The sequence below is a fragment of the Narcine bancroftii genome, chromosome 9 (assembly GCF_036971445.1).
Source record: "Narcine bancroftii isolate sNarBan1 chromosome 9, sNarBan1.hap1, whole genome shotgun sequence".
Taxonomy (NCBI): domain Eukaryota; kingdom Metazoa; phylum Chordata; class Chondrichthyes; order Torpediniformes; family Narcinidae; genus Narcine; species Narcine bancroftii.
The window spans coordinates 77,690,835-77,716,239 of record NC_091477.1 but is presented as its reverse complement, the minus strand read 5'-3'; the positions used below and the strand labels follow the sequence as shown (position 1 = coordinate 77,716,239).

Here is a 25,405-nt window from a genome sequence, read left to right as displayed (position 1 = left end):
TTTCAGTCAGCGTGAGATTCGAACCCCAGTCCCAATCGCTGGTGCTGTAACAGTGCTGCGCTAACCACTACACCAATTGTGCCCACCCTCTACCGATTTCATAAACATAGCTAATTTTCTTTCTGATCACTTTTGTTCAGTTTAAGATTTATCTTGAATAAATAGGAGGTACATCATATTATAATTATATTAAAAACCAAATAAAAATTGGAATAAAAGTGGTATCATTTATGGATTAAAAATAGACATACAGCAAAACCCCTTGTATCCGACACCTATGGGGATTGGTAGAATCCAGATAAGTGTGTTTTCCATTTGCTTGAGATTTACTCTTACAATGTCCAATGAATATACCTGCATTAAGAATAGTTTAAAAAAGGGGTGCAGTGCTAATTTTTTAAGTGCTGGAGCTCACCAAAAACAGTGGCAAAGAAGGGCCAGAGCTGACCTATGAGGTGCCTGGGGTCACCCCATGAGGTGGCAGAGCTGCCCCCTGAGGTGCCAGAGCAGTGATCCGGTGACCTGCAGCACTTCACCCCTGTTTAAAAACAAAAAACAAAAATACTATACTGTATTTACACTGAACAAATTTACTTGCATCAATATATAAACCTTAAAGCATTTTACTTTATTTTCAGTCACATTCGTTGAAAACATTTAACCATTGCTGCATTTGCAGGTTCCTCCCCTTCCATTGAGCTGCCTGAAAGATGAAAAACAACATTATCGATAATTAACCCCCCCCCCCAAGTTTACATATAAAGTCTCTGACTGGGGCAACACTTACTAAGCAGGAATAAGGAGACACTTTAAGAGAGTCGTCCCAAAATCAAGTGGCATCAACCAACTCTTCATCCTGGGAGATGCCATTTTATTCAAACACAACTTTATTCAAACAGCTGCTATGAGCAAAGTATGACCAAGGCATTCTGCTGGCTGAATATTTGCTCCCATCTTCACCTAAGGTTTACGTAGGGGAAACCTCACCCAGGCATTTTGGGTGTAGATGAGGCAAGGATGTTTCCCTTGGTGGGGGATTCTCAGACAAGAAGGTATAACTTCACAATAAAAGGATGTCAATTTAAAACATATGGAAACATTTCTTTAGTCACAGGGTCATGAGTCTGTGGAATTTGTTGCCACAGGAAGTTTGTGGAAGCAAGGTCGTTGACTGAATTTAAGGCAGAGATTGACAGGTATTTGATTAGACAGGACATCAGGGGTTATGGGGTGAAAGCTAAGGAGTGTGGCTGAATGGGTGAATTAATTAGCTCATGATTCGAATGGTGGAGCAGACTTGATGGGCCAGTGGGCCTACTTTTGCTCCTATATTTTATGATCTTGTGATGTGTTACTTCAGAGAACATTTATTATTACAATTTTAAATGTATGTATTTTATTCTTATTTATTTTAATTTTTATTATTTATTTTCCTCAATTTTTTTTTGCCGGTTGCTTGAATTCCAGATACCAGAGGTTTTACTGTACCAGTGACACTCAGCAGGTCAAGCAGCATCCGTGGAAAAAGAAACATAGTTAATGCTTCAGCCAAGGAATCTTTCCAGCATCTGCAGTTTATTGATTTTTATTCACTGATGGAGTATTCCGATAGTGATAAATGAGGCTGCAAAATAATAAAGCACAATAATGCAAGTCAAAACAGTGTTCGCACAGCATCAGCTAATGGGGTGGAAAATGGAACCCATTCTATACCATCAATTTGAAACTAGTTTGATTTTCAGTGGAGCCTCAGCTGATGTATCAAGTGTACTCAGGGTCTTCATCTGTGGAATAAGGTCTGCATTACACCGCATTTTATGATGCACACTCGATTTAGATACATTTCAATGGAGAACGAAAAAAAACAAGAGTGTATTTATCAGTTGGATACATTCAGAGCAAAATTGAAGCTTTATTGTCTTTTCAAAAGATGAGTAACTTGGTAGATGATTATGAAAAGTGTGCAACTTTATGGCATAGAATGAAGCCTTTCAGGCCATTGAGTGTGTGCCAACCAAGAAATGAGCTATCCAACCTCATCGCATATGTCAGCTCTTGGTTGATTTCTCTAAGCTGCCGCACTTTGAGACAAATACTTCTAAATGTAGTGGTTCCTGCCTCTACCATTCATCCAGGCAGTGAAATCCAGACTGCAGTCACAATCTGACAGGAAAACAAATGCTACACTTTTCTGCAAGACATAAGCTTGCTGAAGAAACTCAGCAGGTCACACAGCATTTATAGGAAGTTAAGGGTAACCAGAATTTCAGGCCTGATGGAGGACCCAGCTCGAAGTGTTAGTTACCTTTAACTTCCTATGGATGATGTCTCACCTGCTGAGTTTCTCCAGTATGTTTGTGCATTGCACTCAACTCCAGCATCTGCAGACTTCCTTATTTAATTCCTCAACTTTTCTCATCCTTCCAACTCTTATATTCATGACTCTGCCAAATAAAGGAAAGGATCTGCTACGCTTTGAGTTGCTTCTCTTCCATGCACAACTACTTTTAGGGTTCAAAGACCTTCACTGTCAAGTTCCCAATACCTCCTCATTTCCATGCAGCTTGAAATTATTCTGATCTTCCTACTTTCTGTTTCCTGCTCCTCTTGCACTCTCTCATTTTTCTGAATTGAATTCCATTTCCCACTTGTCTGTCCACCTAAACATGCTAACAATATCATCTTAACATCTTAATAATTCCCTGGGGATTTGGTATAACTTGACTAGGTGGCTAAATTAGGTGGCTAACCTCTTTGCCATTTGTCACACAAAATCTCGACATTCGTCAAGTGGTAAGTCGCCCCTGTTGTGGTATCTGAAGTAATTAGCTAGATTTGTTCATATCACCAATTGCAATGGAGAAAATAGCAACATTTTGAATTGCCCAACCACTTTATTGTCACAACCAACGTCCACAGCTCTCCTGACACAAGTTGACAATTAAATATCCAAACATTACCATGTCATGTTATCTATGGTTATGCAATCGGAGGCTGTGTTTCATTGTGCCAAGCTAACATTATATTCCATGCAGGTCAGCCTGAGAATATTGTGTAAATAGCTGTGCTGACAGAGTCTATCTCTTGAACTAAATCTTTGATGAAGCATATAACTAATTTATAAAGTGCGGCCAATCTGTGGGGCTCATTGTAACCATGGTAAGGGAAGTCTGTCTGCAGGAAGCTAGAGCAAATTCATCAGGAACTCCTTTCAATGACTCTGATGTGCAATGAATCTGTGTGGCCGATTAATCATTTAGGTTAATTGCTTGAAGGAGACATCCATCTCGGTTTTCCACTGTTCTAATGACAATGTGAAGCAATGATGACTCAGAATCTCTCAATCCTTGACCCTGAAGAAGTAGAAGATATCCCAATTATCTCACCAGCCAACAGGCAGTCAGAAACAAGTGTTACATTGAAGACTAAAACAGTAATATTTCAGTTGAAACAAGAATAATTCTAAATACTTCAAATGTACTTAAGATTCTGAATAAATTCTATACAATTTCAAAGAATCACAGACAAATTTTGACTCAGAAGGCAGCCGTTTGTTCCAATGTGCCAAAATTACACCAACTTAATTCTACCTCCAAAATTTTAATCTATAGCTATTTTATTCATTTAAAGATTGTGGATTTTGCAAGCTGAGCCTGAATTTAACTACCTAACCCTAAATGAACTTGAAAAAGTGATGGGGAGGAGACCTATTGATCTGCTAACATTCTTGAGGTTTTGCTATACCCACAATATCATTGAGTAAGTTCTTGGATCATGAGCCATTGTTAGTGAAGAAACAACAACATGTTTCCAAGTCAGGACGGTATGTGACTTGAGTTGGTGGTGTTCCCATGTTTCTGTTGTCCTTGACTTCTAACTGGGAGGGGAAATTCCCTTCCCTCTTACATCTGATTCCAAGAAAACAACATCCACTGATCCAATTGTTCCTCATTGCTACAATGTTTCAGTCCTTGGAAGATCCTTAGAAATTTCCTCTGTATCTTCTTGTACAATCTCTTCTTTCTTTAAAATGTTAACTTTTAATTTTTAACAATAGAGCACAGAAGAAGGCTCTTCCAGCACATGTAACCCGTGCAGCCTAATGACAACCAACCCTGCACATTTTGAAGGGGAGGGAGGAAGCTAGAGCACCCAGAAAAAGCCCAGGAAGGTCACCTGGAGAATGTGCAAACTCGTTACAGATGGTGCCAGATCAAAAGGTGCTGAACAGGACGACTCTCTGCATTTCACTTCTCTCTTGAAATGAATCTGTCTCTTTAATGGCTTTCATAAATTGCATTGCCATATTTCAAGATTTAGGATTCTGTTTAATACACGTACATAGAATACACAAATATCTTTTCCTTGTTTTCACTGAAAAGGCACTCAGAGGCGTTACTAATACAGTGGAACCAACATGGTAAGAAAAAGCAAAAGAGTCTCCCTTTAGAGAGCCCATGGATCCCACGGACCCCTCTGATGCCACCACCTCCTACGTCTGCGCATCTTCATGGCTGCACAATCTCTTGTCCATTCCATTTCAGGGAATCCTGCCTACTCCTCCTCAGTCCTGTCTGCACAGTTTCTACACCTCATATCAGACTGTCAATTTATTCACTGTCTTGTCTTGGAAATTATAATCTATTTTTGCAGCTGAATCATCAAGTCAGCCAAAATTCCATGGCGCACTACTATGATCTGGGAATTGACCTTCAGAGTCATGGACTCTTGCAGCACGGAAACACACCCACAGGCTCAGCTTGAAATGCTGAACAACATGCCCTCCTAAAGTTGAACTTGCCTGGATTTGGCCTATGCTCCTCAATGCCCTCCCATCTATGCATTTATCTGTGTTTCTTGTCTGGCAGATCATTCCATGTACCCACTATCCTCTGAGTAAATTGTTCCCTCGCGTCCCCTCGAAATTCCACCCCACCCCCCACCCAAATGTCATGCTCTCTTATCCTTGATTCGCCTTATTTATGTCCCTCGTGTTTCTATAGACCTCAATAAGATCAGCAGGATTTTTTAGGAGGAAATGATTAAGCATTTTATAGCTGCAGCAGGTGACAAAAATGTTGAAATTATCTTGGAAGAAGAAAAACCATCACTGCACTGAAAAAGGAAGCTCATTCAACAATGTCATTGCTCCCATCAAAGGCAAGCTAGAGCATAGTAAATGTGATACCAAAGCTTGTTCCTCCACCCCCCCCCCCCCCCCACCAATAAAGTGATGAAAGGCAGTGTTTTATATTTCCCAAAAAGGATTCTGTTCCACTTTAAGTGCAGAAACTTGTATGCACAGGACACAGATACACAGATGTTATTTTTACAGGCCAATAAACAAAATTTTTCACTTAAGGTCATGTCCGACATTTAGCATTGTTCAGATTATTGCACTAATGGGCAATCAAATTGATATGATAAGTGAAATACACTGCCAATTTTAGATGTTTTCCTCTCCATTTAACATCTTCTAAATTTAATATTAAATTCATGCAGCAATTTCATTTGTGATACCAAGTAGTGAGTAATTGATTTATACTGTAGGGATTGGTGAGCATGAACTATTAATGACTGAATAAATGGTTCACCTTTTATTCAAAACACTCTTAGTCCTTTTTATTTAAACAAATCCATGCAAACTACAAGAGGTCATCAGGAACCACAGTCAAATATTTGGCTTAGTAAAGATAATAATTATACCTGAGTGACCTTCAGAAAAGTGGGTCTGTGCCATCTTCATAAGGATTAATGATGGACATTAGATGCCAATCTTGCCAGTAAAGCCCATACAACAGACATTGCCCCAGATTACAGGACATCATCTACAAGGGTTTTCTCAGATTTTAGCAACTTTAATTTCTTCTGCATTCCCTCTTAATGAGTGAGTTTGTCCATTCTGACAAGATATTTGGTATTCCATTAATTTTAGAATTGCTTTGTAAAGATAAAAGCTATGCTTAAGTCTCCATTGTAATTTCTCCTGCCTTTGATACTTCCTTGTTCATTGTTCAAGGATGTTTATTCTCTTTGTAGCATTGCACCACACAAGAACACACCATGACCTTAGTTTCCTCTTCAATGTACTGCTGAAGCAAACAATGGATTCACATCGATTTTCTTACAACATTGAAGGAAGCCATTTAGCCTATTGTCGATGCCAGATCGCAGAGCAATCCTGTCAATCTCAATACCCTTACTCCTTCCCTTGCAACCTAATCCCTCACATGCTCAGTGACATCCTGATTCTTGAATGCATATTGTTTACCCACTATCCACACTATTTTGGTTGCCCAGTTTATAAAATGAATGCTGTGATTATGTACATGGTGTCCACAAAAGAAAATCAAGAAACATTTGACAATGAAGAAAAACCTATGCTTGATATTATTGTAACAAAGGACACTATGATGAACTGAATCACATCAAGCTAAAATAATGATGATAAATTTGAACCACGGCCGCATGGAATGCTTGAGGCAAATAGCATTGATGTATTTAAAAGGAAAGTTAGACAGAAGAGAGAAGGGAATAGAAGGATATATTAATATGGTCTGACGGAGTCAGGTGGGAAGATATTAACATGTAGAGGATGTATTGTCACTGAATGATCAGTTTAAGTAAGTTCTACTACATTTGAACAACTCTGAAGTTTTGAGGCTTGGATGTTATCAGAGATGCAGGATGTCATTCACATGGATACACGTTGGATTGGCAATTGTCCAAGTTCAGCCGGCATCCAATCTGCCATACCTTAGCAGTGGAAAATTTGATGGCAAATGGGCTATCTTTGTGCAAAATATCCAGAATGTCAGATTGCTACTGGGTTAACTTTTACATTTACCGTTTAGCTGCCACATGCAGTATTTCCAGGACAACTTGATGGAAACAGGTAAAGTCACAGGAATTGTGAAGAGAAAAGCACAGACAGGTTGGTTCGAAATTCAGCTGATGACATTAATATGCTGGTTTATCCTATCCTCAGGTTGTGACAAAGTATTTCACATCCAATTGGTTGCTTTTGAAATACTGCAATTGGTATTACAATGGACATGGTTGCAGGCATTCCACACCCACTCCCAAAGGCAAGATCCCCACAAATAGAAAATAAGATGAGTTGGAGTTGCATTTTTTTTTAAATCTGTGATCTTTGAAAGAGGAATGCTAGTCAGAAAACAAAAGACCTTAACTGAATTCTTTTAAAACTAAATAGTGTTAAGTTATCAATTATCATCCCCATGGCAGACAGATGAGATCTTGGTTTCTGAAATGTCTACACCAATGGTTCTCAACCTTTTTCTTTCCACTGTAAGTATTCCCTATGCCATAGGTGCTCTGTGATTAGTAAGGGATTGCTTAAGGTGGTATGATGGTAGAAAGAAAAAGTTTGATAATCACTGTTTTAATCGTACCTCATTGACTCGTTCTGTGAACGATTTCATAACTTCAAAGGAAATGGGCCAGTGACAATTTTTCTCAAGCAAAATATTTCAGAAACAATTGGGTCTAGAGCAGTGAATCTTAACCTTCCCTTCCCACTCACATATCACTTTAAGCAATCCCTTACTAATCACAGAGCACTTGTGGCATAGGGATTAAAGTGATATGTTAGCAGAAAGAAAAAGGTTGAGAACCACTGATCTACACAAAAAACATTCATTCAATGCAGCAGTCATTTAGTGCTCACAGGACTGGCTACCAGAGTCTCTGGACCTGCCTTTTTTTGCCTGAGGAGATCAACTGGCAGCTATATTTACAGATATCTTCAATCTCTCTCTACAACAGACTGATGTACCCACCTGCTTTAAGAAGGCCACTATCAGACAGTGCTGAAGAAAAAAGCAGTGATGGGCCTAAATGACTACTAGTTAGTGGCTCTAACATTCACCACCATGAGCTAGTTTGAGAAGTTGATCATGGCTCGCATCAACTCCAGCCTACATGCTGCCCTTGACCCCCTCACTCCGATTTGACTACCACAGCAGAAGCCATCTCCCTGACCCTGGAACCCCTGGACTATAAGGACACCTACATCATACTTCTATTTACTGAGTTCTACTTCAATACAATATTACCAAATAAACTTCTCCCTAAATGACATGAACTTGGTCACTCCTCTTTGCAATTGTATCCACGGCTTTCTATCTCATAGGTCAGAATCAATGAGGATTGGTGACAGCACCTTCTTCACATTCGTCCTCAACACCAGGGCCATGTAAGATTTTGTGAACTCAGTCCCCGATGGTACTCCTGTACGCCTACAACTTTAAGTCCAAATACAGCTACAGCATCATCTAAAAACTCACAGATCTTGTCACAGGCAGAATCTCAAACAACAATGAAATAGAGTGCAAAAGAAAGAACAGAGGGGCTTGTGGCTTGATGCCAGTTCAACAGTCTCTCAATGTCGGCAAGACTGAGGAACTGGTAATAGACTTCCAGAGGAGGGGAAAAGCTCACACCCCAGTCCACATTAATGTTATTGAGGAAAAGGTTCAAGGTTTATTTTCTTGTCATATAATAATACATAAAAATATAAGACACATGATACTTGTCAACTTTTGTCTGCCAACAGGCAAACACAGAGTTGTCACAATCATTGCCCAGCACTCCTAACAGCAAGACAAAGAGAAGCAAAAGAGAATCTCTTCAGAGACAATAGTTTCTGCGGATTCAATTCCAGCACTCCCTCATCCACTGAAGCTGCATAGACTCCTGTTCAATCCATTGGCAACCTGAATTCCAGGTCCAAACCTCTGATGCGATCAGGAAGCCTTCAGTGTCCGAGGCCTTTGGGAGCCCTTCTGGCCCTCAACACCCTCTCAGATCCCAGTTCCGATACCTGGTTGCCGAGTGCCAGTTTCCAGTAGCCTGTGTGGGTCTTTCAACCACAAGTCACCAACAGCCCACAACCTGTGTCAGTCCATCACCTGTCGAGCCTCTTGCTGTTCAGTGCCGTGGTCATCTTCCTTGTAGGATTGTCTCCCATGCTTCTCCTTCTCAATGATGGGGAGTATCCTCTCTGATTCTGGTGACCTGTGCCAGTCTGCCTGCTCCTTCTGAATCCATTGTGGGGCAGCACAGGCACATCCATCTTGGGCACAGACTTCTGAAGTTGCAGAATTTAAAAAAAAATCCCATTAGCTCCTTTAATAGGCTGTTTAAAGCCTGCACAGAACAGTTAACATCAGGCAATATGACCCTGTTGAACAGTGCTGTGTCTGTGCTCCCCACTCTCACACTAGCAGAAGCACTGCTTTGACAGGCACTCTGGTAGCACCGCCATTTTTTTCCTTCAGAGTAGAGAACTTCCTGTTCTGAAAGGTAAACATCTCCTGTCACTTGTCCTGGTCCCTCCATTTTTGATGCAATGGCCAATAAAGCACACCAGTCCCTCTACTCCCTCAGAAATCTGAGGAAATGTGGCATCCCTTCACAACTATTCCAGATGCATCCTATTTGGGCGCATACTGGGTGGTAGAGGAACCCTTTCACCCAAGACGACAAGAAACTGCAGAGTAGTGTGAACAGGGCCGAGGCAATGACACAAACATCCCTCCGTCCCATCAACTCCTCTCACTGCACTGGAAAAGCAGGCAACATTTTGAAAGACTCAATCCAGATCAGCCACACACACTCTTCATGCTCCTCACATCAGGAAGAAGATTCACATGATTACACACTTCCAGAATCAAGGACAGTTTCCTTCCCTGCATTACTTGACTCCTGGATAAATCTAAAATACTAAAATCATTTCACCCTTGATACATACCAAGTGATCTCTCTGCAACTTTGTACTTGTGTACTTTTGCATTATGTATCAGATGTACCTGCTTACAAAACAACCTCTCTCACTGTTTTTTTTTAATGCAAAACAATAAACAAACTTAATCTGATTTTATTTTAGTTGAGTCCTAAGAAATAAATTGTAATTATTTGGGGGGGGAGGGGGGTCAGGAGCAACATTTGGAAATGCCTCATTTCCATAATTAAATATTTTAATCATTTATTTAGTGTAAAGCGAAGGCCTTCAGCCTAGCTACCTGCCCCAGATAACACTGAAGGAAATGGTGTTGAGCCAACTTCTGCAGTTCATGTGAATGTCGATGCTCCAAAAGACAATGATACATTTCCAAAGATGCTGTGTTATTTGGAATGAGAACATGAAGGTTGCAGTGGTCCCATATCTCTGATGCCTCCTATTTTTCTGATGGCGGGGCCGTGGCTTTGAAACGTGCTGCTAGAATCATGTAATATGGTGCCTTTCATGATCTTGGGAAGTTCCAGAGCAGTTGGCGCTGCTGAAGGTCCCTCTCAAGTATTGTAATGTGAGCAAATAAAATGTCCATTTACATTTTAGCAAAATTTTAATTAGAGAATCTGATCACTGTTTCTGCTGTGAATGATTGAAGAAGAAATATCAATCAACAAAAAGAAAAAATGTCACTTGCTTGCCTTTGGACATCTTTCGTCATTAATGGCAAGATCTATGTTCTCTCACCTCATTGAAACGACTGTACTTCTGATACAATATTTGCTCAGTACTTTCGTGAAATACCAGAGTGGATGATGTCAAAGTCTGTGAAGTAGGTCTTGATCCCACAATCTTCTGAAAGAAATGAGAGTCCCAACATTGTGATACATTTATTTATTTCTATTGGTTACTGTGACTACATTTCAGGGTGTGGAATTGAGGCAGCAGGTTAGTTTATCTTCCTGATGATTGTGAAAGTGTTGTAAGATTGGAAATTGACAATTTATTAAATATGGTTTTGAAAATCACTTGGGAAATGTGCTGACAATGGAAAACCAATTTAACCCCAAGCAACTTCTCACTGTTTACTGAAACAGAGTCTTCATTTTTACCAGAACAGAACTTGTTTTTAAATTTAGAGGATTTGTGGACCCTCCTGCATATGGGCTCAGATAAATACACAGGCTTTAGCTAAATGCTAACCATGCATGCAAAAGATTTGTAACATTGTAATGGGAAAGTTAGACAAAGCTTTGCATAATATATGCCACCATCAAATGTAATTGCACTGCATCTGACAGCAATCATGAGGTGCCCAGGTGTACTTCCAGCTGTTAATATTCTCAAACTTTCAACAATTTAGCATTCCAAGCACACTGCGTACAAAAAGATTGCATCTGAAATGGAAAAAAAATCAGTATTCAATTGACAAAATAGCTCTGGCTTAAATCATCTAGATGCAAAACCTGATTGTCCAAGGTTACTGAGCAAATGGATTTTAGAACTGCATTGAAATATCACAACTTATAAAAACACCATCAATAATATAAAAATGCATTTGAAATTAAAAATGGATAGGTATTAGAAGGGCACTGTGTTCCAATGTCAAGATACCTATCTGGCATACCATTATCTCATTGTGCGCTAAAAACCTTTTGTGATTCAGTTTACTGGCAAGACAAATAAGACCACAAGACACAGGAACAGAATTAGGACATTGAGCTCATTGACTCTGCTCTGCCATTTGAATCATGGCGGATATATTTTTACTGCAACCCCATTCTCCAGTCCTCTCCCCACATTCTTTGACCTCCTTACTAATCAAGTATTAACCTCCTCTTTAAATATGCGCAATGACGGCCTCCACAGCCATCTGTAACGATGAATTCCAAGAGATTCGCCACCCTCTGACTGAAGAAATTTTTCATCTCTTTTCTAAAGGGACATCCTTTTATTGTGTGAGTTTGACCTCTGGTCCTAGACTTTCCCTCTATCTTCTCCACATCAACCCTATCCAGCCCTATCAATATTTGGTAGGTTTCAAGGTGATACACTAATCAATCACTCCCTCCCTCCAATGCCCCCCATCCTTCTAAACTACAGCGAGTGCAATCTCAAGCACTCCTCTTACATTAATTATCTCATACCTGCGATCATTCTTATAAACCTTCTCTGGACCATCTCCGATGCCACACATCCTCAAATATGGGGTCATAACTGTTCACAATATTCCAAATGTGGTTTAACTGATGCTTTATAGAGCCACAGCATTGTATCCTTGCTCCTGCATTTGAGCCCTCTCAAAATTAATCCTAACATTGTATTTGCCTTCCTTATGTCGGACTCTGGCTTTACCTTACTCTTAATTTAGTCTATGTGTGGTCTGAGTCCAGCGTGTTCTTTGAATGAAGTGATAGGAGAAGGTATTCGGTTCAACAGTCAATTTATTACACAGCACAAGAATAAAACTTAACAGAGCTCTGGGTCAATCGTTAGTTCATAGGTCACCTGCACAGTGAGCTACTCCCCAAGACTGACCCCTATTGTCCAGTTCGCTCAGTTTATACAGATCAACCTTATCATACAGAACAAAAGTTGGCTTCCTTTGCTAGATTTTTTTGCATAAGGGTTATCACAAGTCATCTCCTGTTTTGCAGATATCTGGGGTGTTGCGCTCCCATCTTAATCCTCCAGGCCAGACTATCCTGTTGTTTTGATCAGAAATTAATTCATCCCCAGATATTTCTAATCACCATTCTGTCCCTGTCTGGCCAATTTCTGCTGTTCTCTTTAACACCTCCTCATGCCTTAATCTTCCTCCTAGACTGGTTTTCCATTCCCTTTGTTTCTTGCAGGCCATTCTTTGTTCTCATCTGGCCTGTGTCTCCTGTGCTACTCACCACCTCCTTCAGTTTGAGCATTCCTCCTAAATCGTTTTATGCATTTCCTCTCCCTGTATTTAGGAGCAGACAATTTTGCTCAGCCAACTTTGCTCCATGCTGTGATTGCCACTTAATCACATTCCTCTTTTCCCCTGAACCATGCAGTACATATAAACTTATTAATTAATCATTTCTTTCATAATGTTTTAACCCCTAGATTCCAACACTTACTACTGACTCAAACTGCACTAGGACACCCAAGTCTCTTTGGACATCTACATCCCTCTCCACCACCGCTCCCTCCCCCCACCGCCACTATCTCCATCACCTCTTCCTCTGTCCCACACTTGCCACCTACCCAACATACAAACATTAAGCAATGAACTTTTGTTTCATATGTTTGGACTGATGTAAGGTGAGCCCCCAGGTCAAAAATTTGTACTGACAGATGCAACAGGGATGGTAAACAAAAAGGAATGTTGTGAAATGTTTTACTGAGGCGATGTTTCCATGTCACATCACTTCTTTTCAGCCATGCAGAACACATTAAGGAACAAATAAATGAAAGGATCACCTGCTGAGCCAACTGCTGATTCTTACCCCAACTGGAACCAATGGCCATTGAATTACAATAATTTCTATTCTTGATTGAGTCAGAGAGAGGAAAACAATAGGCAAGCCACAGCGGGTGGTCTTCAATTATATTTAGGGAGTGAAGGTTTAGTGTTTGGGGAGTGGGGCAGCTTGCTGATGAATCCATTTTCCATGGAGGCAGCAATAGCAGGTTTTTCATTTACTGCAGCTTTGAACAAAGAACAAGCCCATGTTGATCCATTTTCCATACTTGATTGGAAACAGGTCTTTCTGCATTGAGCTTGAAAGCTGGATAGTTGTTGAGCAGTCAGTTATTTCCAGTCAGGATGATACGTGCAGCTGGTGTGATGATCCTTGACTTTCCCAGTGAGCACATAAAATAGTAAAGGCAGTGAGCCACGGTTTCATTGTTGTGCACAAACGCAAGGTCTGAACTCAGAACACAATTCTACATAGCTCACCTCAGGTTTGACAAAAACCTTCATAGGAGATGTCAAGTGCCGACCCAGTCTGATTAGGTTAACTATTTTGAGCCTGAATTCGTGCTGCGCCACGTTTACATATCATCGTAAAATCAATTTAATTCAGCAGCAATGAATCAAAATTCTGTAAAAAGATCTCCAGAACGTGGCAAGATGGATGTGCGATCCCATCCTTCCTCACCTAGTTTTTTAACTACCCGTCTTTAAAGTAGGAAGTAGGAACAGGAGTAGGCCAAAAATGGCCCATCGAGCCTGCTCCGCCATTCAATACGATCATGGCTGATCTAATTTATGACCCAACTCCACCTACCTGCCTTCTCCCCATATCCCCTAATTCCTCTATCATGTAAAAATTTACCTAACCGAATTTTAACTATGTTTAATGAGGCAGCCTCAACCACTTTCCTGGATAGACAATTCCAAACATTCACTACTCTCTGGGAAAAACTATTTTTCCTCATCTCCGTCCTAAATCTACTCCCCCGAATCTTGAGACTGTGTCCTCTGGTTTTAGTTTCCCCGGCCAGCTCAAAAAACCTTCCTACATCTATCCTATCCATACCCTTCATAATTCTATATGTTTCTATAGGATCTCCTCTCATTCTTCTGAACTCGAGTGAATACAATCCTAGACGATTTAATCTTTCATCATAAGTCAACCCCTTCATCCCAGGGATCAACCTAGTAAACCTCCTCTGGACCGTCTCCAAAGCCAGTATATCCTTCCTCAAATATGGAGACCAGAACTGGACACAGTACTCCAGGTGCGGTCTTACCAGTACCTTATACAGTTACAACATTACCTCCCTACTCTTGAATTCAATTCCTCTTGCGATGAAGGCCAACATTCCATTTGCCTTCTTAATAACCTGCTGTGTGCGGTCTCACCAGTACCTTATACAGTTGCAACATTACCTCCCTACTCCTGAATTCAATTCCTCTAGTGATGAAGGCCAACATTCCATTTGCCTTCTTAATAACCTGCTGCACCTGGAACCTAACTTTTTGCGATTCATGCACAAGCAGTCCCAAGTCCCTCTGCACAACAGCATGCTGTAGTTTTTCACCCTTTAAATAATATTCAGCTCTTTTATTTTTCTTGCCAAAATGGATAACCTTACACTTACTGACATTGTACTCCATCTTCCAGACCTTTGCCCACTCATCCAGCTTAACTATATCCCTCTGCAGACTCTCCACATCCTCATTACAATTTGCTCTTCCACTCAAATTGATGTCGTCCACAAACTTGGCTATACCACATTTTGTCCCCTCCTCCAAGTCATCAATGTAAATGATGAACAGTTGTGGGCCTAACACCGACCCCTGCGGCACACCACTTACCACTCTCTGCCAACCTGAAAAACTCCCACTTATCCCGACTCTCTGCCTCCTGTCAGACAACCAGTTTTCAATCCATGCCAATATACTTCCCTGGATTCCACTTTCCTGTAACTTAATGATAAGTCTCTTGTGCGGCACCTTATCAAACGCTTTCTGGAAATCCAAATATACATCAACCTGTTCCCCTCTATCCACCGCACCCATTATATCCTCAAAGAATCCTAACAAGTTTGTCAAACAAGATCTTCCTTTTCTAAAACCATGCTGCGTCTGCCTGATTGAACCCTTACATTCCAAAAGTTTCACTATTTCATCTTTAATGATGGCTTCAAGCATTTTTACAACTACAGACGTGAAACTAATTGGCTGATAATTTCCAGTCTTCTGCCTACATCCCTTCTTAAAAAGTAGCGTGACAATTGCTGTCTTCCAGTCTGCCGGGACCTGCCCAGAATCCAAGGAATTTTGGTATATGACCACCTATGCATCAACTATAACTTCTGCCATTTCCTTCAGATCCTTTGGATGCATATCATCAGGACCAGGTGATTTGTCTGGCTTTAGTCCCATTAGTTTCTCCATCACTACTTCCTTTGTAACAACTATTTTATCAAGGCCCTTCCCAACATTCGCATCCTTAACTCCGCACTTGGGCATGCTGGACGTGTCTTCCACCGTGAAGATTGACACAAAATATTTGTTCAATGCCTCGGCCATTTCCTCATTTTTTGCTACCAGTTTTCCTTTCTCATCCTCCAAGGGTCCTATGTTAACTCTGGCCACCCTCTTCCGTTTTATATATTTATAAAATTTTTTGCTTTCTGTTTTTATATTTTGTGCCAATTTATTTTCATTATCCTTTTTCCCATTTCTTATTACCTGCTTTGTAACCCCTTGTTGTCTCATAAAGTTATCCCAATCTTCCAGTTTCCCACTGTTCTTTGCAGCTTTGTACACCTGTGCCTTCAATTTTATACCCTCCTTTATTTCCTTTGTTAACCACGGTTGATTTTTCCCTCCCTTGCTGCCCTTTTTCCTGACCGGAATATATTTTTGTTGAGCATTACAAAATATTTATTTGAAAATATTCTACTATTCCTCAACTGTTTCATCAATTAGCCTGTGCTCTTTAAGTGATTAAAGATTTTGTATTTTTTTTTTGGAACGTTAGCGGGTTACAATGGCTACTAATTAAAAAAAAATGAAAACTCAATTGCAGAAGAAACTACCTTTTAAGAATTGAGGCCTACCTGCTTAACTGAAGCCACGGAGTTGATTTTGGGAGTTCCTAAGGCACAGAGAATCCCTGCCCGGCTGAGTATGACGCCGGCGACGATTCCTGCTTTTGCAAGATGGCGCCGGCTCAACGACAAGCTCGGCTGGTGCCAAACCGCATGCCCGTGATGTCAGGCACGCGGGCAACTCGGCCGAGAGAGGAGCCCGTGAGCCCACGCTGCCGTCGGGTGGGCCGGGGACACGCAGAGTGGCATTGGAAGCCGCACCTGCGCAGTCCCTGGCCTTGTCGGGCATGCACGGTGCCTCTAGGGTTCGGGAGTTGCTGGATTGGGTGTTGGCTGTAGAGAGGCCCGAGTGGCAGCGTCCCGATGTGGTCGGGGTGCAGTCGTCGGGTGTTCAGACCCGCAGCCGCGCCAGAAAGGGACTGACGATATCTGAAGAGTAAGAAGACTTACCTTTACTGGGCAGCACGCAGAAGCAACTGGAAGTGGAAACTAGAGAAGGTAGGCCTGAAAAAGAGGCACTGGAATCTGGAATGGAGTCTATATGTGCTGTTTTGGAAGGGATTGCTTATCAAATGGATAATATGTTTAAAAAAATGACTCAAGGATTTTTGGAAGTGACAACTAAAATGAATTCTAGGTCTGAAGATATGACTGCAGTTAAGAGTGATGTTAATAAATGAATCAAATCAGTGGATAGAGTGTAAGAATTTTTTTTTAATTGAAACAGCTTTTTTGAATGTAAAAATCAGGTTGAACGTAATAAGGAAAAAATGGAGAAAGTGGAAGATTCTTTTGTGGATTGGGGAATTCAGAAGAAGGAATTTTTTTTAAAAAATTGATTCACTGGAAAATCAAAGTCGAAGAAATAATGGGAAGATTATGGGTCTTCCAGAAGATATTGAAGGTTTCAATCCAATAAAAAAATTTTAAGAAATGGTGGGCAAGGACTTTTTTTCGGAAGGCCTATAGTTGGACAGGGCACATGGAGTGTTGTGGAAGAAACTGCTTCAGGGACAACCACCAAGAATGGTTTTAATCCGTTGTCTGAAATATCAGGATAGAGAAATGATACTACGGTGGGCGGCGCAGACGGCCCGAAAAAGTCAATCTCCAATGATGACTCAAAATAACAGAGGTTTTTTTTAATACAGATCTGAGTCAGGAGATTATTGGGCAACATCGGGAATTCAATTTGGCTAAAGAAGTGTTGTGGCGGAAGGGTTACAAATGTGCTTTTCGTTATCCTGCAGTATTAAAAGTCTTTTATGGTTATTTTCAATCTCTATTTTTTGAAAATGACCATGATGCATTAATCTTTGCTAATTCACAACCAGAGTTGCAAGGAAATGTTCGATTTTCGCTGCCGATGCCTAAAAGGAAGACAAATGGAAATGGAAATAGGAATGGGAGAAATGGGAAGAATGGAAAGAAAGAAGTGTTAACTCAAAGTCTTATTGACATTGAAGACCCGAAAGAATCATTGGGATTGGAGTCAATGGGTTGAATATATTGATTATATTTGATTATGTTGATGTGAATAATGTATTTCTGGCTGGAGGGTGTGGATGGCACTGAAATCTTTGAGTCATCTGCCACTAGTGGGGTTCACCACACCCAGTTTTTTTAGGGCATTACTACATTTGTGTAGTTTTTAATTTGGTTAATAAAAATTTTTTTTGGAATTTTTTTTTCTTTTATAAAAATATTTAGGGGAGGGATAGTGATTTAAAGATATTATAAGGGGAGTGATTTGTAGTGAGTGATCATATTGCTAATTTGTAGGGATGTCTAATCTGAAATTTGCAACTTTTAATGTTCAGGGGTTAGGTTAAATAACCCAATTAAGCAAAACCAAGTTTTGGCTTATTTTAAGAAAATGAAAACTGATATTGCTTTTTTGCAAGAAACACATTTGACTGAAAAAGAACTTCTCAAATTGAAGAGAGATTGGGTTGGTCATGTGTTTTTTCCTTTACTTAATTCCAAGGCAAGAGGAGTAGCAATTTTAATTCATAACAATTTGCCTTTTGAATTACAATTTATGGAAGGAAATCCTGGAATTGTAAAATCCTGTGAATTGTAAAATTTTTGCTGAATCTTGGACTTTGCTTAATGTTTATTCACCTAATGTAGATGATCAGCATTTTATTTCTGATGCTTTTTTGTTGTTAAATCAGGCTAATGAAAATATTTTAGTTGGGGGAGATTTTAATTGTGCTTTGGATCCTTTATTAGATAGATCTCCAAAAAGTATAAAGAAATCAAAGATGGCAATACAAATTGGGGCCTTGATGAAAGACTTAAATTTGGTGGATATTTGGAGAAGGGTCAATCCCAAGGAGAAGGATTTTTCCTTTTATTCGTCTTGACATGAGTCATTTTCCAGAATAGATTTTATTTTAGTATCGGCATATTTACAAGGAAGAGTATTACAGGTGGAATATAAAAGTAAGGTTATATTGGACCATTCTTTATTATTTTTTTCTTGTGTAAGTTCAGAAGTGGTACGTTCATCTTATAAATGGAGATTTAACACAATATTGTTGAAAAAAACAGAGTTTGTTACCTTTATTAAAGAACAGATCACTTTGTTCTTGACTGAGAATGATAATTCTGTAGATAGTTGTTTTGTGTTATGGGATGCACTAAAAGCTTATTTAAGAGGGCAGATTATTAGTTATACTACTAAAGTTAAGAAACAGTATATGGCAGAGAGTTTAGAATTGGAGAAGCAAATTGATGAATTGGAGAAGGAATTTCCGAAAGATGTGATAGAAGATAAGAAAGTGGTCTTGGCTAATTTGAAATTATGTTAAAACACATTGCAAATGTATGAATTTGAGCGTTTAATTCATTGATCTAAGCAGCGTTATTACGAGTTGGGTGAGAGAGCACATGGCAGTTAAAGACTGAACAGGTTTCACGGATTATTAATATTCTTCAATTGATTACTTTGGTCAATGCATATCGACAGCAGCCCAACCATCCAATAGTGGTTGTGCTTGAAGCGGAAAAAGCCTTTGATAGGGTTGAATGGAAATTTTTATTTAAGGTGTTTGAGAAGTTTAAATTTGGCCCTTTTTTCATTGGTTGGGTTAAAGCTTTATATACAAACCAGATTGCCAGGGAGGTGACAAATGGTCAAGTTACATTAATGTTCAAATTGATGTGTTCGACTCGATAAGGGTGTCCTTTGTCATCAGCTTTGTTTGCATTGGCTATTGAACCATTAGCTCAAACAATAAGACAGAATGAACAGATAAGAGGGATGAGAGTTATGGATGATGAATATAAGATTAATTTATTTGCAGATGATGTTTTGATATATTTGACAGATCCAGAACAATCATTGCCGCATCTACAGGAATGTTTAATGCAATATGGAACATTATCTGGATATAAGGTTAATGGGATAAGAGTGACATTTTGCCAGTTGGAGGAGATTATTTAGAATATAAAGATATTATAAAATCGAAATGGTCTGATAAAATTAAATATTTAGGAATAATTGTAAATGCTGATCAGCAATCTTTATATAAGTTAAATTATGTTCCTTTAATAAAAAAGATTAAAGCAGATTTAATTAAATGGAAAGATCTCCCGTTAATTTTAATTGGTTGAGTTAATTGTATTAAGATAAATATTTTTCCTTGAATTCAATATTTATTTCAGACAATACCATGTCCACTTTTAAAGGGACCTTTTCAGGATTTAAATAAAGCCATGAGAGAATTTTTATGGAAAGGTAAATTATCATGGGTAGCATTACATAAACTTACTCAGAAGTATGCATTAGGTGGGTTTCAATTACCTCATTTTCAAAATTATTATGAAGCAACCCAGTTGAAATTTATTAGTAGATTGATGGATTTGGACCAACCCCCAAGTTGGGCAAAATTTGAGATGGCTTGTATTTCTGAAATTGTGGTGCATCAATTTATATATCGATGGAATATAAATTTATTGCAGGAATATAATATGCCGATGTTAAAACATTTATTAAAGGTGTGGATTAAAAGAAATAAGATTTTAGGATCAAAAGATAAATTGTCTATTTTAAACCCATTTTATAATAGTCAGCTTATTCCTTTTTCAATATTTAATAATATTTAATAAGTATTTAAAGAGTTGGGTTTTTAAAGGTATAAAGACATTGCAGGATTGTTTTGTAGAAGGACAGTTTCTTTCCTTTAATCAATTGAGGGAACATTTTGATATTGCTGAAAATTCTTTGTTTGTTTATTATCAACTTCAAGCTTTGATGTAAGACATGTATGGTAGAGAGATTACTTTACATGTATTGACAGAATTTGAATCTTTGATTTCTTCTATACCAAAAAAGGGATATATTTCTGTTATGTTTCAAGTGTTACAAGACAATATGGATAGACTGGAATGGGAGATGTCTAAGTTTAAGTGGGAAAATTATTTACCTTTTGTTTTTTCTGAAGATTATTGGGCAGATATGTGCTACGAAGTGTAACTAAATTGATGAATGTATGGCATGGAATGGTTAATTATAATTTTTTACATCAGTTACACTTAACTCCAGAGAAATTGAAAAAATATGGTTTTAGTAACAGATTTTTGTTTTAGATGTGGTGTATCTACTGGTACTTTTTTACATGCTGTTTAGTCTTGTGTTTATGTACAACCATTTTGGGAAGAAATTAAGTTAATTTTGGAAAAATTATATAACATTAAGTTACCATTAGATCCATCTATTTTTTAAATTGGGTTACATGGTTCCTTTAAAGGGATTAGGGCTGGTTAAATTTCAGATTGCATTTGTACGTTTAGTACTGTCTGTGGTTCGAAAATGTGTAGCAAGTACATTGAAAGATAACACAGTGATTAATATAACGCGATGGCATAATGAATTGAAAGCTTGTATTGTTATGGAAAAAAATTACATACAATTTGCATGATAATTATTCTTTTTGTTGTCAATAAGTGGTTACCGTATTTGGAATATATGCATTTAGATGTACTTTGAAGTATTATATATTTTTCCTTTTTTTAGCTCTCCCTAAGAGAGCTGGCTGATGGGGTGGGTAAGGGGAATAATTTTTTTGTGTTTATGTTTTTTAATTTTATATATATATAAAATTTTTATATATAATTTTATATATATTCATTAAAATAAAATAAAAAAAATATATATATATAATTATATAAAATTACTTATATTGGATTGTATATTGTTTTTCTATTAACAATTTTCTTAAAAAAATAAAGTTAAAAAAAAAAGATCTCCAGAACATGTATTCAAATTTTAAAGAATTAGCCAAACTTCTTGTTTGACCCGGTTTATAGGTGGCTTGCGGACAATATGAGACATGTTCAAAAGACATGATCCAACTATCCAACCATACCTTGATTTTGGGTTTTGTTTACAAATAAGGAGGTAAATCTAAGATAGTAAGAATATTGTCATTAAACAAGAAAGTCAGCAGGATGCTGGGATCGAGTGCGATGCCCAAATATGCTGGAGAAACTCAGCAGGTCACACAGCATCCAGAGGAAGTAAATGCTTCAGGCCTGGGCCTTTCTTCAGGTACAAGTTGTTGGGAGGGGAGGGAGAAAGAAAGGAGAAGAGGGAGGAAGGGGCAGTGGGAACAGCACGGACTAACAGATCAGGGGATATTCTTAAATTTGATCCACAATTGCCTGTGAAAACTTCAGCATCTGGGGTATCAAATACCTATATCCCCTAGAAACTCACGAGATATTGCAAATGTTGGAATCTAGAGCTTAAAAAAAATTCAATCACAGGACCTCTGCAAGTTGAGCAGAATCAGTGGGAGAAAAAGCAATGTCAATATTTCAAGTTAGAACCTTTCATCTACACCAATGAAGTCTGATCAATATTGAAGGGTTCCAAGCCAAACATTGACCATTCTTTTACTCCCACTGATGCTGCTCAATCCCATGTGAGTTCCTCCAGTAACTTTTTTAAAAACTTTTTTTTCTTTGGTTTGAAGATACATCTTGATGTACTTTTTCAAAATGTCTTTTGGTCACCTTTGCAAATCCCATGTGAGTAGGTATCAACTTTTGACAATTATGTTCCTAGTGATAGAGTTTAAACATAATGGACCAATTGACATTGGATCTAGTGCAAAACTTGAACTCATCACCCACAATGCCTTCCCATCTCACTGCAACAGCTGGATCAGGACGCAGAGAGCTAACTAAACTAAGGTCATTTATCCTGATTGTTCTTCTGCAAATCAATTTAGCCAGGGCTGCATTAATGTAATAGCGAAAGTAGCATATACTTCGGCCCCTGGATTTTCAAGGCCACCATGCTTATGTACTGTGAATTATGAGAAACATTTTTGTTTTCATCTTTGTGCAACAGCTATGAGATGCCACACTGATAATCTGTGTTAATGATCCTGATTAACGGTCATAATTGGCCAGACCACCCGCCCCACCCCCCATCTAATTCTTCACATGGCAGTAGGGGTGCAGTGAGCCACAGTTTCATTGTTGTACAAACACAAGATCTAAACTCAGAACACATTTCTTCTAAATGAGCCATTCTAAATAGCTCATCTCACTTTGATGAAAACCTTCATAGGGGATGTTAATCACCGCTCCGGCATCTGATCGGGACGCTCACAGTGACGGCTCAATGGGGGAAAGAAATGGACGTCTTCGTAACCCATAATTCCCCCACACAGCTGAAACTGCCCCGCCAGCACCAGGGAAACGCAGAGCAGTTCCAGCTGCATGGGGGGATTATGGGTAACAAGATGGCTATTGATCCTGTATTGAGCCAGTCACCATCGCCACCATATGTGTTTTAACAAAATGTGTAAATAACTTTCAACAGGGGAGGGGAGGCACAATTTCAGTGTAAGTGCAAAATGTGTAAGCAAGTTTTAACAGGAAGAGGTGTAATTTCAGTGCTTGCTGTAGGCACTATGTTCCCTAGATACATCACTGGCAATCACTGAATATATAGTGATCTGAGAAATCTAGCACCTTTCATGAATAATTAAGACTATTACAAACTTACCGAAACAGACATGCAGGGTTAGCATTAGAAACTCTCTCGTGGGGCGGGGGAGTGGAAATGTTCCACAGTCACACTCTCCCCCCCCCCCTTAAGCGTGTGCCAGGCGACCCTTTTATGGTAGAGTTTAATATATACACATTTGCACACAGTGGGGTTATAGTAGAGTTAAATTTTGAGTTAAGTAAAAAGTGTTATATTAATAATAGTTATTAATAAAAATTAATGTTTTGAAAATACCATTGTCTTGGTGAATTTCTATTGCTGCTCGTCTGGTATGTAACATACCAAAGACACTTGCAAATTTCTACAGGTGTACCATAGAGAACATTCTGACTGGTTTCATCACTGCCTGGTTTGGAGGAGCCAATGCACAGGACAAGTACAGGTTACAGAAAGTTGTGAACTTGGACACCAACATCATGGGCATTAGTCTTCACTCCTTGAAGGATATCTACAAGAGGTGGTGTCTCAAGAAAGGAGCCTCTAACCTTCACCATCGAGGCCATTCCCTCTTCTCACTGGGACAAAAATAGCTTCTTGCCCTCTGCTTTCAGATTTCTGAACAGACAATGAACCATGGGCACTGCCTCAGTTTTCTCTTCTTTTGCACATTTATTTATTTTAAAAATGAAATTTATAGCAATTTTGCACCTGTAATGGTGCTGCAAAACAACAAAATTTGTGACACATTCTCAGGACAATAAATTCTAATTCTGATATCATAGTGGAGCCCTTCCATTACCCCCTGCATGCTAAGATACTAAGTGGAATTAATTTCTCTTCATGAGGCAAAAAAACCTCTGGTGGATTCTTTTAATTAGGTAAAGTTAAATGCGCACTTGATACAAGTTCAACAACAATTTCATGGAAAGACTAATCATATAAGCTCAAGGTTCTGAATTGCACTGTTTTACAAGTAGAGGTGGTGCATTGCCATTACAGATAGGAAGATATAATTATTGAGGGACAAACTTAAAAGCATAATTTCTGGTTGACAGCAATTATAAATGTGACACCAAGTGTGGAAGAATTGGGGTTGACAATATCTGTACACTGGTCTGACCATGCCCACATCAACTGAACACCACATATTGAAAATAGATTAATTATAATTATGCAAAAGTCCAATGATTTTCAGACATGCAAGTCCAGCCTCGCTTATAATAAGCAAACTTCATGCCAAATTTCAGTCAGCAAGAAAGTTAAGTTTGGCCATGATTTTTAATGTGCAATGTAATGGTTTGGGTTAATCTTTAAAGTTAAAATCTTTAGTTATAAAATATATATTTCTTAGTAAAGTAAGTTATAGAGTCTCAGCATCTGAAACACAGAACCATAAAGCTGAAGAAGTGTTTTTAATTGGAGCTCAAATTTATGTTGTGTATCTCATGTGATAAGGATAATACAATACAGAACAGCATCTCCTCGCTCCAGAGATTTTGTCTTTCACAGGACGGTTCTTAAAAACATTTTTGTGTATAGACTTTCAAGAATTGTAAACCACTTAAGTCTCTTGGAACAGAGATAGGTCAGAGGTTTTTATGACTATGGAATGGATTGGAAGAAAGGCAAAAGGTTCTACAGAAATGAAACTAAAACTGTGGTGATGTCACATCACATGATGTCAGATAAACATAAATGACGAAGGAGAAATTGACCGTCCTGTGAAAGACAAAATCTCTGGAGCGAGGAGATGCTGTTCTGTATTGTATTATCCTTATCACATGAGATACACAACATAAATGGATTTTAAATAAGCAAGAGCACTTTTAACTGCTTTTTTTAAGAAAAGAGAGGAAGCCTCATTTATGTCCAGAAGATGGTCATTGCTGTTTGTGAAAGAAATCATCGAGAAGATCACAGTTCTGTAACCCTAACAAGATAGGGGGAAACTTGTGAAAACACTCATAAGAAGAATATCTCTCTGAAAGACAGCTCATCAAGGGACTTGTCAGTTTAAAGCGATCTGAAGGGATGATGTTTAAAAGTGCTTCATAATAACTTCTGAACCACAATTTTAAAAAGATCCTCAAGTTCAACAAGATGTTTGAAACGACTTCAAAACTGACTCTTTGAGA

The 25,405-nt window shown here is 38.8% G+C and overlaps 1 long non-coding RNA gene across 1 annotated transcript in view; it reads right to left on the bottom strand.

The window, feature by feature from the left end:
• Window positions 1–1,445: 1,445 nt before the first annotated feature.
• The window catches only part of LOC138742986 (uncharacterized), a 187,533-nt gene continuing 163,573 nt past the window's right edge, over window positions 1,446–25,405 (bottom strand). The window contains exon 4 of the long non-coding RNA XR_011344572.1: window positions 1,446–1,624. This is a non-coding gene — a long non-coding RNA (uncharacterized lncRNA). The remainder of the gene's footprint in view (window positions 1,625–25,405) is intronic.